General features: G+C 36.1%; 1 pseudogene; it reads right to left on the bottom strand.

The window, feature by feature from the left end:
- Positions 1–2291: 2291 nt before the first annotated feature.
- Positions 2292–3196, bottom strand: LOC110317273 (annotated as a pseudogene).
- Between the last annotated feature and the right edge of the window lie 12368 nt (positions 3197–15564).

The raw sequence follows: 15564 nt of genomic DNA, 5'->3' as shown, positions 1-15564 counted from the left end.
TAGAGTAGAAGCTTCCTAAAATATAAAGGAAATCTAAATGAAATAACTAAATATCAGGGGAGACAGAGTCTAAAATGAAATCTGCCATCACCCCATGAATCTCCCAGTACCGGAAATTGCTTACATCTAATTGAGTAACTCTCAAAAGATGCTACATGGGAACCTCAAACAACGTAGTGAATTGTCAAGGTTTGTGTTTGTTCTCCACAAATTTATGGTAAGGCCATATTCCTGAGGACATCACTTACACAACTCATTAAACATGAAGAAATCAAGGTTGTAACTATCTACATGATTTATCCTAACTCTTGGGAATTCATGTTATTGTGAGTCCCATGCATACTACATGAAGAGAAAGTTAAACACCAATGAAGCTAAACAAACTTCAGACTGTAATAGTGACAGGCCAGCAAGGCAAGGTTGGTTGTGCAATAGTGGCATAAAGCCTCTGAAAGTAATCAAGCAATATCTGGTTTGATTTACACCATGCTCTCCATGAGATGAAGCCATTGCCAGTGCTGCTTAGGTGGACAATAACCTGAGACTAGGTAGACCAGGGACCAAGGAGAAAATGAAATGCTAGTGTTCTTATAAAAGAATGCAGCAATAAAACTTCTCCTAATGACAACCTACTGGTCTCATAGATATGGCTTGCTAAATCATCATCACAGAAGCTTTGTCCAACAGTAAATGGGAAGAGATACAGAGACCCACAGCAGGAAAATATGCAGGAAGTGTGAGATCTTGAAATACTCAGTCCTATACTGGATGTCACCACTACATTCTTTCACTAAGAGCCCAGTGAACTTTATGGAAGAGATGGTAGAAAGACTAGAAAAGCCAGAGGGGATGAAGAACACTCAGGAAACAAGGCCTTCTAAACACAGCACAATGAACACATATAAACTCAGACTGTGGCAGCATGCACAGGGACTGCACAGATTGCACCTGATAGTGACCTAGAGTATAAGTAGATAAAGCCCCTCCCTAACCCAAAAACTATCTGTTTTTTTTTTTAATAAGATCCCTGTGTTGAACTTGTGTGCTTCTATGTCTATGAGTTTATTGTTCTTTTTCTTTTACTCTTTTTCAACTGTTTGTTTTTCTCTGTTCTGGTTTATCTATTTTTGTTTTAAATTGTTGTTGTTAATTTTATTATTATTGCTTAGATGCCTTTTGTTTCATAAGGAGAGACAAAAGAAGTTTTGCTCTAGATGAGAGAGGAGATGTGGAAGAACTGGGAGGACTTGGGGAATAGGAAAACTTAATCAGAATATATTGTGTGAAAAAAAAATTTTTTCCAATAAAAATAGAGGAACATAACTATTAAATGGTGATGTATAGTTGAACCCCTGTATATCCAAAACCAGAGAGGCAGAGATGGGGCAATCCTTATATGGTGGGCTCCTATTTGATAAGCTTCAGGTACAAAAGAGACACACACCCTAGGTGAATTGCTTCTGAAAAATAAGAGCCAATGTTATCTCTTGGCTCCAGTATCTATATCAACACACATTCTTTGTCAGTGCACATATACACAAACATACAGACACTCCCCAAAATCACATTGGACATATGTATCTGTATATAAACAATATTTATCAATCAATGATATTTCAATTAATATAAATGAAGTGCAAATAAACAGACATAAAAAGTTTCATAGAGAACTAATTGGTAACTATTATAAAAATTGGAAAACATAAATTTCCATTAACTTATGATCAAGAGAAAATTTAAATTAATAAACAGAATTAAAGCTATGATTTTAGCTAAACTATGAATGAATGTAGATTAAGATGGTTTCAAAAATGCTTTTAATGTGACTATCAGCCTGGAGCCTCTTTTGAATAACCTCAGCATCAAGGACACTTTTATGATAAAGTGAAAAAGGAGAATTCATGTGGAAAGAGCAACTTATGATATACAATAAACCTGAGAATTTTATAGTACCTCACTTCAGTAATGTCAACAGAATATATGTATGTATTACCACAAACTTTATTTGAATCATATGAAAAATATCACTTTGCTACTTGTAAAATCGAAGTTTAAGAAGAGTCTGTAATTTAAAAACACACATACATACACACAATTACTGGGACTACACCAGCATGGCACCTAGAGTCATCTGAATCTGCAGTTCCAGGGGAACCAAGACCTCTTCTGACTTCTGTGCATATTAGGAATGCAGTCATGCATACATGCTGGTACAATACTTGTACATACTACTAAAAATAAGTGAACCATTTCTAAAGGAAGAGAAATAAACTTTTTTTTTTAAAGAAAATCTAGTGGCACTTTGACTGCAAGTTTTTCAGTACATTTATTATTCTCTTATCAGAACTGATTTGTACCAAAGGAGTAATTGTGGGATAGGCATATATCAGAAACTTCTGAACAGTCAGGAGGACTGGGTCATACATCCATTACAGGACTGAGGTGAATGAGATGATGAAATCCACCCAGTACAGGACCACAAAGAAAACTCCCGGCAGCAAGATGGTCCGGGTGGCCTTTTTCTCAGGGGATGTGCTCAGGTTGCTGATGCTATGAAGATGCTTGTATTGTCTCTGATGTGATGTCTGTGCAAAATATTCACCATATATGTACTTGTGGTCAGCATCACTGCTACAAGAAACACATCTCTGGAGGTTGACAGAATAAGAATTAATTCCCTGATGATGGAGTATATGGGGAAGACTGAGCAGGTTTTAGTGACCTTCACCTGCTTGGTCTCACTCACATTGGTAAAACCACCAACAAAGAAAAACATGTTACTAATGACAGACAAATTGAAAAACCAAATATAGAATAATGCATTGATCATGTACTTTTTAAGTTTCTGTTTAAACTTTGCCAGGATAGAGATTCTCGGACTGATTGTGACAGCCTGGAACACACTCAGGAGGCAGGTGATGCAGCTAGAGAGGTCTCTCATTACCCTACATATATAAAAAGTTGCTTTACATTTTATGTCATTCTCCATGTTTAGATACTCAAATATGTCTGCAAGCCAACTATTTCCTCTAGTAAGAAACAGAATTATGTGAACCAAGGTCAGTTGACAGGAGATTAGGTCCATGGGTTTAGGTCTGTGACCTAGGATTATAAAAGAATAAAAAAGAAGAAGAAACACATTGGGGAGGACTCCAAACACAGCTTGGAAATAAAGGACATCCTCTACTGAGAACATAAATTCAGAATATTCTCATATTAAGAGCATAGTAGCAGTGTATTTCATATATAAGTAAATAAAACAGCGTATACATGAAACTTGTGATTCATCGGATGATGTGTCCATATCATCATTCTATTTTCTCTACTAAGTCTTCATTAATCTATCTCTTCTACTTCTGATGTCCTAGAATATTCATCATGGCCCAGATTTTTATATACCATTCATGTGTCTTCTGGATATGAGATATTAGAGATAATGAGTGTCTTTATATTCATAGCTATAGAGAATGAACACTTTGCCTCATGCAACTAAGTCTAATGCATTAGAAATCCACACCTATTATTTTAAATTGTCTCATTTTATAGTCAACACCTAAAATAAGATTAATGAGTACAGAATATTTATCACATCTGTGTAACTGAACAAAATGTGTGTTGGTGTGGGAAAAATATCAAGCCATTCTGCCTCATATTCTATAATTTTATGATGCTTTTTTACAACTATCCTTATTTTGACTCATAATTCTAATGGAATCACAGTTATAATTCATGATTATCTCACTATTTTAATCACAAAAATGATATATCTAAGTTAATCACTTTTAATGTTTTTTCTCAAGAAAATTTTACATCCTCAGAATTTAGAATTGAAGACACAGATACATTGGGAGACAATTACTGAATTTTCCATACACTGTTAACTGCATATTATAATTACAAATGGTCCTAGATGGATTCCAGTTCTCTTTCCATCACATTAAAACCCTTTGTGAACTCCAATTATGGATGAAAGAACTACTCCCAGCTATCAAGACAAATACAATTTTTCTTTTGGCTTTGTAGGAGAGAAAAGTAAATCACTAACAATATGAATCCTTATGACTTTTTCTAGCCATCTATGTGGTTATTTTACCTAATTACTCTCTTCTTTATATTTACCTTCTCACCTTTACCTAAGAATCCATCCATTTTACCATTTTCCTCTTTGACAAGTAGTGTTCTGTTATTCCTCTTTACCTTCTTCACAACTTGTTCTGTATTTACTTGCCTCCTCTGTACTAAGTAGCAGTGTCTTTCCCATGTCCTTGATCAGATACTTGTACCCTGATATTCTTATGTCTACTGCTCCCACACGCACCCTATCCTGGCAATGGTCTGGTTTTACTTTCCTGGTTTCCATAGTTTATAATGTTTACGTAATCACACCTGATGATGTGGAGTTAGGAGCCTCCAAGAAAAAATCATGTGACATTAAGACAAACACTATTTTCCATACATTATGACAAACATGTAATTCTCAAGGTGACCACCACATTGATATTCTGTTTGGGAATTCCTGTTTGAGATTCCTTCCCATACAGTTTCAAACAAGTTCCTAAGTGTTATCATATATCACCAGGACCAAGAATTTTTTACAGTTTCACTCAAGAGTCTTAACTTTGGTGCTTATGTATGTTACTTGGTCTGGTTACTAGGATCAATTCATTATTGAATCAAATTAATTCAGTGTTTTAAAATCAACTTTGTGATAAAGAAATAGAAAATGACTACACTAACCCAGAATCTTATGAGAAAAAAGAGGGACTAATTATATTTCCAAGTTCATTCTTATATTCTACATATAGAGACACATGCATACATGCATGTATGTATGTTTAGAAATAATGTAGACGTTAGTGGAATTGACCATTGTATAACTTTCCCATGTGTATGACATGATAAATCACCCACTTTATCTTTACATGATTTTTGGTCCTAAAATGCTTAATCTATTAAAGGAATGGATTAATCTCATTTGCAAGAGAGAAATATCTAATTCTCTCATCAAGATCTATTTACAGTAGCTGCACACTGATATTCTGTGTGCAGAAAAGCTTTAGGATTAAGGCTGCAGAGAGAGATTAGTGGATGAGAGCACTTTCAACTCTTGCAAAGGACCAGGCTTAGATTGATAGAAATGACATGATGTCTCCTGACCAACTGTGACTCTAGTTTGGGGAAAAATCCATGGCCTCTGACGTGGAATGTTGGTGGTATATATAAATGCATTCAAGGAAAATATTCATATATGTAAAATAAAATAAATCAATCTTAAATAGTTGTATAAAAACTCCAGAATAATACTTAACCCAAGCCTTTCACTCCAAATTGAAAGAACAGTAGCCGTATAGCTATTTTAAAATTGCAAATTCATGAAAATATATGTATAATAATTGTATTACTCTTATACATATAATTTATTAGTATAGCACATGTAATATGAGTAATAAAAAAGATGATAATATGGTTAAATTATAGTAATCTGTAGTTGTTTTTCTTTTCCCAAAGATAAGTTCTTAAAGACTCTTCTCATCCATTGCTTTGACAATGTTTATCACATAAAAAAATGATGCATCTTCTAATTGACCAAGTGGCATCTTTTTCTGGAATTCACTGAAGCTGAGACTGGACCAGAAAAGACCACAGCTACCATGACTGCAGAATTGTTAATGTATATATCCACTGAGAAAAGTAATTTGTTTTATTTGGGAAGCAATTGCAGTGCTGGAAGCTTTCACAATAGTTTAAATGATAATATTTAGTTTTAAGTACTAAAACTCAAAGAATGTCCCTAGTCAATCATAAAAATGGAAACGCCACCACTATTAAATTGACTCAGACCGAAAATCAAAGCAGTGTACATATGGCTATCTCAAGAGATGTGCAGTAAGAGACCAAATGCTGCTTCCTACTTACTTCTACATTTAACAAGAAAGATCACTTGACCTCTTCATTATTACAGTATTTAATTTTGGAAAAGTCTTGTTTTATGAATTTATTGCGATCTTTGCCTTCTGCTTTGTGGAGATTTAGTAACCTAAGGGACAGACGAATATAATACATGGCAAGTATCAATGTTAAGCTTCACATCATTTAGTAAGTAAAGACTTAAAAGCCATACAACTGCTCAGATAACATAAAGCGACTATGTGATTTTGGATGACGAGATACATGGTGTTGACTGTTGTACTGCCCACTGTCAGCAATAAGAATAAGCCTTCAGGAATCTCAGGAGATGAAGACCTTAGCCACCTAAACTAGTTACATGGAATCTTTATGAAATAGATAATGACAATAGAAATAAACACTTGTCAGATATTACTAAGGTATTAATTCAGAGCTATTACCTGATACTCTTAAATAACTTAAATAGATGAATTATTCATTATAAATTGAGATTAGCACAGGTGTAACAGTAAGCACGCAGATGCTTACTAGAGCCTTACAACCTAACAGTTATGAGTTATGAGTTCCCCTGAGATGAAGTAGCAGTAGCAGAGATGTCACTGCAGAGTCTGTGTGGAACCAGTCATGCCCAGATCTCTTTCATCACAAGTTAAATAGCATAATCAGTTTTTGGAAAGATATGAAAATGTTCACTATGAATCTCCCTCTTCCTCTCCCTCTCCCTCTCCCTCTCCCTCTCCCTCCCTCCATCCTCCCCCCCTCTGTGTGTGTGTGTGTGTGTGTGTGTGTGTGTGTGTGTGTGTGTGTGTGTGTGTGTGTGTGTGTNGTGTGTGTGTGTGTGTGTGTGTGTGTGTGTGTTTGTGTGTGTGTATGTGTGAAATTGTACTACTGAGACTAAGAATTGAGCAATGACACAGAGTGGGCCAAGGTTACTAGCATGAATAACTTTATATCAAATGTGTGAAAAACTGAGGCTTATATAAAATGTTTTTTGATTAAAATGAACTTTAAGAAAAATGGAGCCAGGCAGTGGTGGTGCACGCCTTTAATCCCAGCACTTGGGAGGCAGAGGCAGATGGATTTCTGAGTTCAAGGCCAGCCTGGTCTACAGAGTGAGTTCCAGGACAGCCAGGGCTACACAGAGAAACCCTGTGTCGAAAAAACAAAACAAAACAAAACAAAAAACAAACAAAAAACACAAAACAAACAAACAACAACAAAAAAAAAAGAAAAGAAAAATGGAGAATGTGTCTTTTGCTTTCAGCTGACTTGATTAAATTCATGGTCCCTGCCTAATACATCAGTGTAGATATTTAATGTGAATTTCTGAAATGAAACTAATAAATCTGTAATTATTACAAACATAAGCTCAAGAATTATCTCTTTTTTTAGTATTGATACTCTGTGGCCAGTGATATAATAACACTACTTGGCAACATTTTGTTCCATATTATAAAATCATCAATTTTTTAATTCTATATTATCTGTTTTCCTTTTTCAGCACTGGTGTGTGTGTGTGTGTGTGTGTGTGTGCGCGCGCACACACACACACTGAATAAAAGAGGGAGGGGGACACCAACCTGAGATTCAGACAGACTTCAGTCAAACCCATGTACCTACTGCCTTAGCCTTGAAAGTGCTGGGATCGGGCTGGTGAGATGGCTCAGTAGGTAAGAGCACCGATTGCTCTTCCGAAAAATCCCAGCAACCACATGGTGGCTCACAACCATCCGTAACAAGATCTGACTCCCTCTTCTGGAGTGTCTGAAGACAGCTACAGTGTACTTAAATATAATAAATAAATCTCAAAAAAAAATACACTTTAAAAAAAAGTGCTGGGATCATATGTATGTGCCAATATGTCTCTTTTCATTTTCCATTTTAATATCCTATACATATTAGTAACTGATATTCTAGGAAAATAAAAATGAACTTGTGATATTAACCACCTAAACTTGAATTTACTTTGCATCTCTTTGGGAATGCATATTTCAATGAGTAATTGATTTTGTAATTATTGGAGGAAAGCTTGCAGGGTTTGATAGTAAGTAATTTTATGCTGTATGAGAATTGCAAATATTTTTCTCAATGCTAATAAGCAGTTCACTCAATAGTATAACACAATCAATACTAAAAGGTTTAATTTAGAAAACAATATATTACAATTGAATTTATTTTAGCTGAAACACTCAAGTGTCTACTGGAGCTTATCCAGTTTACCTGTTTGTAAGGATAACTTTACACAGATTTAGTGAGGTGAGATTTGCAAATAGGTACTTTTGAAACACACAGATAAGATTATTAGAAATCTACAAAGAAAGCTTTATTGGAAATCTTTGCAATAGAATAAACATCTTAATTTTTTTAAAAAAATGTTCTATAATGTTAACAATGTCTTATAATCTCCTAGGCCATGAGTTGATACTTCCCTAAGTATTCCTAAGTTTATGTTTCCTAAGTTATTATGTTTAGACCTCAGGGAATAGCTTCTTCTTAACTCAATTTACCTTCATCAGCTTTCTTCATGTGAGACAAAAGAAATCAGGCTGGAGACCTAGAAGGCAGTCATTCAGAGCTCTCTCATAAAACCTGCCAGAAAAATAAAATCCAAACTGAGATTTTAAGAATTTTATTCTTCAAGTCTGTGTTTAAGGATTAGACTATATGTGAGAAATATTTCCATCAAATAAAAATCAGAAAAAGGAATTTTCAGAAAAAGACAGTGTGCTATAAAATAAGAAAGTGGTAAAGAAATAGAAAGTCACAGAACACAGTGCCTATAAAACTATAAAGATTATAGAAAGGGAAAGTCAAGGAACTTTCTAAATACAAAGGGAAATGGAAAACAACAGGACCTGAAAAAGAAGGATAAGCAGAGTTTATTCAGAATGACCAGTATTTTCCCAATAAGCCTCTCAGAAATAAAGAAAACATAGAAAAGAAATATCAAATTACCACACCTTAACAACACAAAATTATCAAACCTTATAAGATCAGTTTGAAATAAGAATCAGCCATCAGAATAACCTTTTGTTTAACAGAAATCCTGTAAGAATAACACATACTTTACAGAATTCTGAGAAATAGCAGCAGTTGTGTCCAGCCAAACCATCAATCAAGTGTGAAGTTAGAATAAACACAATTTAGACCTGGAAGGAATTAAAAAACAAAACAAAACAAAAACAAAGAAACCTTTTCCAAGCAACTTTCCTAGATAGGCATAGAGCATTTTAATGAGTAAGAAAATAAATTTCCAAAAAAATCAGTTAATTGGCCTAGTAACCATGGTTAAAATTACTACACACAGAACTATGAGAACAGACAGGAATTTGGCTAGATACAAACCAAAAAGTTTAATGTACACCTATATTATTGTCCTAACTATAGTGGATTTGAAGCTGAGCCAGTGGAAATAAAAAAATAGATACACTGGACATGGAACAGTATTGATGCTAAGATAAAAGTGTGATATATAAAGCAGTCCTGTGGAGCACATGGTCCCCAATAAAGGAACTAGAGAAAGTACCCAAGGAGCTGAAGGAATTTGCAGCCCCACAGGAGGAACATCAATATGAACTAACCAGTACCCCCAGAGTTCCTAAACCACCAATCAAAGAAAACACATGGTGGGACATGTGGCTCTATATGTAGCAGAAGATGGCCTAGTCCATCATCAATGGGAGGAGAGGCCCTAGGTCCTATGAAGGTTCTATGCTCCAATATAGGGGAATGGCAGGACCAGGAATGGGAGTGGGTGAGTTGGGGAGCAGAGGGAGGGGGGATGGGATAGGGGATTTTCAGAGGGGAAACTAGGAAAGGGTATAACATTTGAAATATAAATAAAGAAAATAGCTAATAAAAAACTAAAACAAACAAAAACAAAAAACAAAAAAACAAAAACAGTCCTATCTTCTTCAAATAACTTTCATGGTTATGGTATAAGTAAGGCCTACCCACTTGATAAGTATCTTTTAATATTTTGCAATTGACATGAAGAAATATTGAGGACTGCTTAAAGCAATAATTTTTCAACAAACATATGCTATCGATGGATACAACATATTAAATATCAGTAATTACAACAGCAGGTCATAGCTATCAGGTCTCCATATGGATGGAGAAAAAAAATCTTTTTTATAAGCCTCTATAATTTCAAAACACTTAATTTAAAAGTAAAAGTCATTAATTTGTGAAAAGTTAGTAAAAAATTTACTTGAAATTTTGTAATTTCATGAGGGAAAAAGAGGAATAAATGGAGGCCTGAAGAGGAGTAGTGGGCAGGAACCTAAGAGAAAAGGAAATTACACAGAGAGGATTCCATAAATCATCTTAGAAAGCAGCCTTCTGAGAATATACTTAAGTAAATGTAAAACAGCTAATCAATGTAGCTTAACCTAATTTAGAATTACTGTCCCTGGAATGAATTAATAGAAGAAATAAGTATCAGTAAAATAAAGTTTAATTGCTGAGACTATCAAAAAAACTAGAAAATTACTGATAAACACTAAATTAGTTAATATTTCCTGTATAATCCTAGCTTAAGTTTCACTCTATTAAATGCATACAGTCAGTTAACTGGATAAAGAAGTAAAATGAGAAAATGCAAAGTACAATTGAAATGTAACTTAATACTATAAATGTACTCCTGCACACCAATAAGTGTGTGTTTTTTGTTTTCACCCTGAAAGGTATTTCAGTGTTCTATTACAGGAATTTAAAACCAACATACTTGAATATTGGAATTCATAGAATACACAGAAGCTCTTAATTAGACATGCTTTCTAAATTATTGCATCTGGAGTGACATTTTACATGCACATTCATTGTAAATATGATGGATTTCATGATATGTTCATTCAAAATATAATACCCATTGATGAATTTTACCCTTTAGTCTTTCGTGTCTTTCTCCATTGTTCTGCTAGGCCCCTGTCCTCTTTCCAATAGCCCCCTTCTAGTGTTACATATGTAATTGGAGACCACATTAAGTGAAATATATGTTCTTTTATAAATGGTTACCACAGATACGTTCATGTCTACAAGCATCTGTTGAATGCTTATTATACAGTATGGCTCAAATGTAACATTCTAAGCAGAGACTTCTCTAATAGTTTATTACAGAATATCCTGCTTGCTTCTACCAATTACTACTGCTCTCACTGTAATGAAGAGTAAAAGAAACACTCACCCAGCTTATCCTTTGACACATATCTTTGTAGAATGATGCCCCAAGAAGTAGTTATGAGGAAGAAACATCATCAGGTCATCTCCCTCTAGCTCCATAGTTATCATGTCCTCTGAAGAGGGGGGGGGGAGGGAGGAATTAAAGACTTTCTAGAAAGAGTCCAAATGGAAATGTATAATATGCCCAAATCTATGGGGCGTAATGGAAGAAGTACTAAGAGGTAAATTCACAGGACTATGTGCCTATATTAAACAAAACAACAAAAAAATATATTGGGAGATCTCCTTCTAGCAACTTTAACTACACATTTGAAAACAATGAAACAAAACAAACAGCAACAACAAATCACACCCAAAAAAAGCAGACGTCTAGAAATAAACTAAAGTCTGAAATAAGTAACATAAAAAAGAGAACAATACAAAGAATCAATGCAATAAATAGTTAGTCCTTGAGAAAATCAGATAGATTAAACATTTATTCAAACTAACCAAAAAACACAGAAAAGATCCAAGTTAACAAAATCAGGAATAAAAAGGAGAATATAACAACAGACACTGAGGAAATTCAAAGAATTGTTGGGTCATTCTTCAAAATCATGCATTCCACAAAATTGGAAATGAACAAATAAAAATTAAACAATTTTCTTAATAGATACTATTTACTAAAGTTATATCAAGATGTTATAAGCAATTTAAATAGACCACCAAACCCTAAGGAAATAAAAGCACTCATTGAAGGTCTCCAAACTCAAAACAGTCCAGAACCAGATGGTTTTACTGCAGAATTCTACCAGACTTTCAGAGGAGAGTTAACACCAATAATCCTCAAATTACTCCACAAAATAGAAACAGAAAGAACATTGCCAAATTCCTTTTTTCTTAGGCAACAGTCACCTGGATACTCAAACCACACAAAGATTCAACAACGAAATTAAATTACACACCAATTTTTCTCATGAGCATATATGTAAAATCAATCAACAAAATATCCACCAACTCTATCGAAGACCCATAAGTAAACATGCAAAACTATCAGCACTTACATTTTGACCAAGAAGCCAAAATCGTACACTGGATAAAAGAAGATATCATCTAAAACTTGGGCTGTTCTAAGGGTACGTCTGCATGTAGAATCATGCAAATAGATCTATATTTATATCATGTACAAAACTCAAACCCAAGTGAATCAAAGACCTCAACATAAACCTGGACACATTAAGTTAAGTAGAAGAGAAAGTGGAGGAACTGTCTGAACACACTGGAACAGGAGACAACTTTCTGAACAGAACTCCAACAGCTCAAGCACTAAGATCAACAAGTAATAAATAAGACTCCATGAAGCTGAAAAGCTTCTCTAAGGCAAAAAAAAATCAACATCAATAGGAAAAAAAAGGTAGCTTACAGAATGTAAAAAGAACTTCACCAACCCAATACCCAAGAGAATATTACTATCCAAAATATCTAAAGAATTCAAGAAATTAGATGCCATCAAACCAAATAACCTAACTAAAAATGGGGTGCTAGATAAAATGGGGTGTATAGATTAAAAATGGGGTGCATAGATTAAAAATGGGGTACATAGATAAATAGAGAGCTCATAGCAGAGAAATCTCTAATCGAGAGAAGCACTTAAATAAGTGTTCGATGACCTTATTCATCAGGGAAATACAAATCAAAAATAACTCTGAGATTACATCTGATACCCATGAGAGTATCAAAACCCCAAGTTAGGTGACAGACCCAGAAAGAAACACATGGAAAGTATTCAGTTATAAGTGGACATTAGCCAAAAAGTAAAGGATGGCCATTCTACAATCCACAGACCCAAGAAACTAAAGAAGGGGTCCCAAGCTAGGATGCTTAAATCTCACTCAGAAGGAGAAATAAAACATATATTGGAGGTAGATGTTGGAATGGAACTAGGTGGGAGAGAGGGTGAGGAGGGAAATAAGGATCAAATGTGGCAAGGGGAAACAGAAAAGAGCTAGAAGAAAAGAACAGAAAACAATGAAGAAGGGCATCTCTTTAACAAGCTGGAGACCTGGGATGGGTGACATGAACTTATACAAACCTGACACTCAATGATACTCTGTTATACTTGTGGACAGGAGCCTTTAATAACTCTCCTGAAAAGCTTCATCCAACAGCAGTTAGAAACAGATGAAGAAGCCCACAGTGAACATGAGGCAGAGCTCAGGGATTCTTGTGAAAGAGTGGGGGATAAGATTGAGGGAGCCAGATAGGTCAAAGACAACACAAGGAGATCTACATAGTCAACTAATCTGGGCCCACAAAGGCTCACAGAGACTGAACCTCCAACAGAAGAGCATACAGGGGCTAGACCTAGGTTCCTTACACATTTATAGCAGATGTGCAGCATGTTTTTCACCTGTGTCCCTAACAATTGGAGCTGGGACTATCCCTGACTCTGTTGTTTGCCTTTGGACACCCTTCCTCTAACTGGACTGCCCTTTTGGTCCTCAGTGGGAAAGGATGATCTTAGAATTGCTGTAATTTGTTGTTCCAGGTGAGGTCCATGGTAGACTTCCTGTCTCTGAGGAGAAAAGAAGGGGTAATGAGAGGAGGGGGATGTGAGGGTGAGAGTTAGAGGAGGGAGGCTGAGATATGGATGTAAAAGAAAGAAAGAGAGAAAGAGAGAGGGGGAAAGAGGAGGAGGGGAGGAAGGAAGAAAGGAGGGAAACAAAGAAAGGAACAAAACCAAAGAAATTCAGGGAAGACTCAAATACAAAATCAGCAATATATACCATAAAAGAAACTGAAATTAAAAGATAAACACATGATAATTTCATTAGGTATAACAAAATTCCTTTTACAATATCCAATACACCTTCATGTTAAAAGTCTTGGAGATATTATATATGCAAGGAACATACCTAAAAATAATAAAGGCAGTTTACATTAGCCTATAGTCAACATCAAATTAAAAGGAGAGAAATTCAAACCAATTTCACTAAATTCAGGAACAAAACAGTGGTTTCCACCCTTTTCCTATCTATTCAGCAGAGTATTTGAGTTCTAGTTAGAGCAACAAGAACAATAAAGAACAGGGAATATGAATTGGAAATGAAAAAGCCAACATGTGGGAGCTAAAAAGGGGCCTGGGAAAGAGGAGGAGGAAGGACCTACATCCCACCAGAGTTCCACCTATGCTCTGGACAGGCAGACATGGGAGGGCTGCTAGATGCTTTCCACTCAGCCCTGGGTGAGCATCCAAGCCTCTGACCCACTCGACACGGGGCAGAGGGGGTGGACAAGGGGCAGACCAACCTGGGGGCCCTGGGGTACACCCTGTAGCCCAGAGTTATGGGAGAGAGGGCAGAGGGGAGAGAGGTTCCACACCAGCGAGAGTGAACACAGCCTTGATGAGCAGAGACTGTCTATAGTTTTAGAGCTTTATTGCAGAATGGCAAGGAGAAAGAGAGAAGGTAGAAAGAGAGAAATACCATGGCCAAGAGGAGACAAAGGGTAAAAGGAGAGAGAGAAGAAAGGTGAGAGAGTAAGAGGGAGAAAGAGAAAGAGAGAACAAAGAGAGGAGATCCAGATGTAGGGCACTTTCTCATATTAATAGGGGAGAGTCCAGTCCATTGTGGGAGGTATCATCCCTAGGCTCTAGAAGAAGGCAGTTGGAGTAAGCCAGGGGAAGCAAGCTAGGAAGTAGCACCTCTCCATGGCTTCTACATCAGTTCTTGACTCAAAAAATTGTGCCCTGCTTGAGTTCCTCTCCTGACTTGCTTTGGTGATGATCAGCTATGTGGAAGAGTAAGGTGAATAAACCCTTTCCTCTACAACTTGCTATTTGGTCATGGTGTTTCTTTGCAGTAATAGAAACTCCCAGTAAGACAGGAGGACTAGTGATGTTTGTGAGTTATTCTTGTGTACAGCCACTTCACTAAAGGTGTTTATCAGCTATCAGAGTTCACTGGTAGAATTTTGAGGTCACTTATATCTACAATCATATTATTTGCAAATGCAAATACATTGATGTGGGACATTGGGCTATGCATAGAAGCCTGGTCTCCAGTTGAGCTGAGATGCTGAAACCTGGGACCTAGTGGTCATAATTTACCTACATGGGACAGAAGGAGTTCTCTCATGCTCCTGGAACTCTAGCTCCTGCCTAAGTTACCGCCCCCCCCACACACACAGCCCCCACAAGAGAAGCATGGCTAGAAGTCACATAAGCAATGTCCCAAGCTTCTGACCTTCAGGCTAAACTCCTACCCATTTACCTAGCAACAGAAAAGATAGCAGCTCACTTTAAAAGGGGCTGTTTGGCCCCTCCTTGCTTTCTCACTCTCTCATTCCTTTGTTCTCTAACCTTTCACTCATCTCACTCCTCTTGCTCCCTTGCTCTTACCTCTTCTCTTCTCTTCTCTTCTCTTCTCTTCTCTTCTCTTCTCTTCTCTTCTCTTCTCTTCTCTTCTCTTCTCTTCTCTTCTCTCCTCTCCTCTC

This window comes from Mus pahari, chromosome 2 (assembly GCF_900095145.1).
Source record: "Mus pahari chromosome 2, PAHARI_EIJ_v1.1, whole genome shotgun sequence".
In the NCBI taxonomy this organism is placed as follows: domain Eukaryota; kingdom Metazoa; phylum Chordata; class Mammalia; order Rodentia; family Muridae; genus Mus; species Mus pahari.
This window is presented reverse-complemented; position numbering and strand designations above follow the sequence as displayed.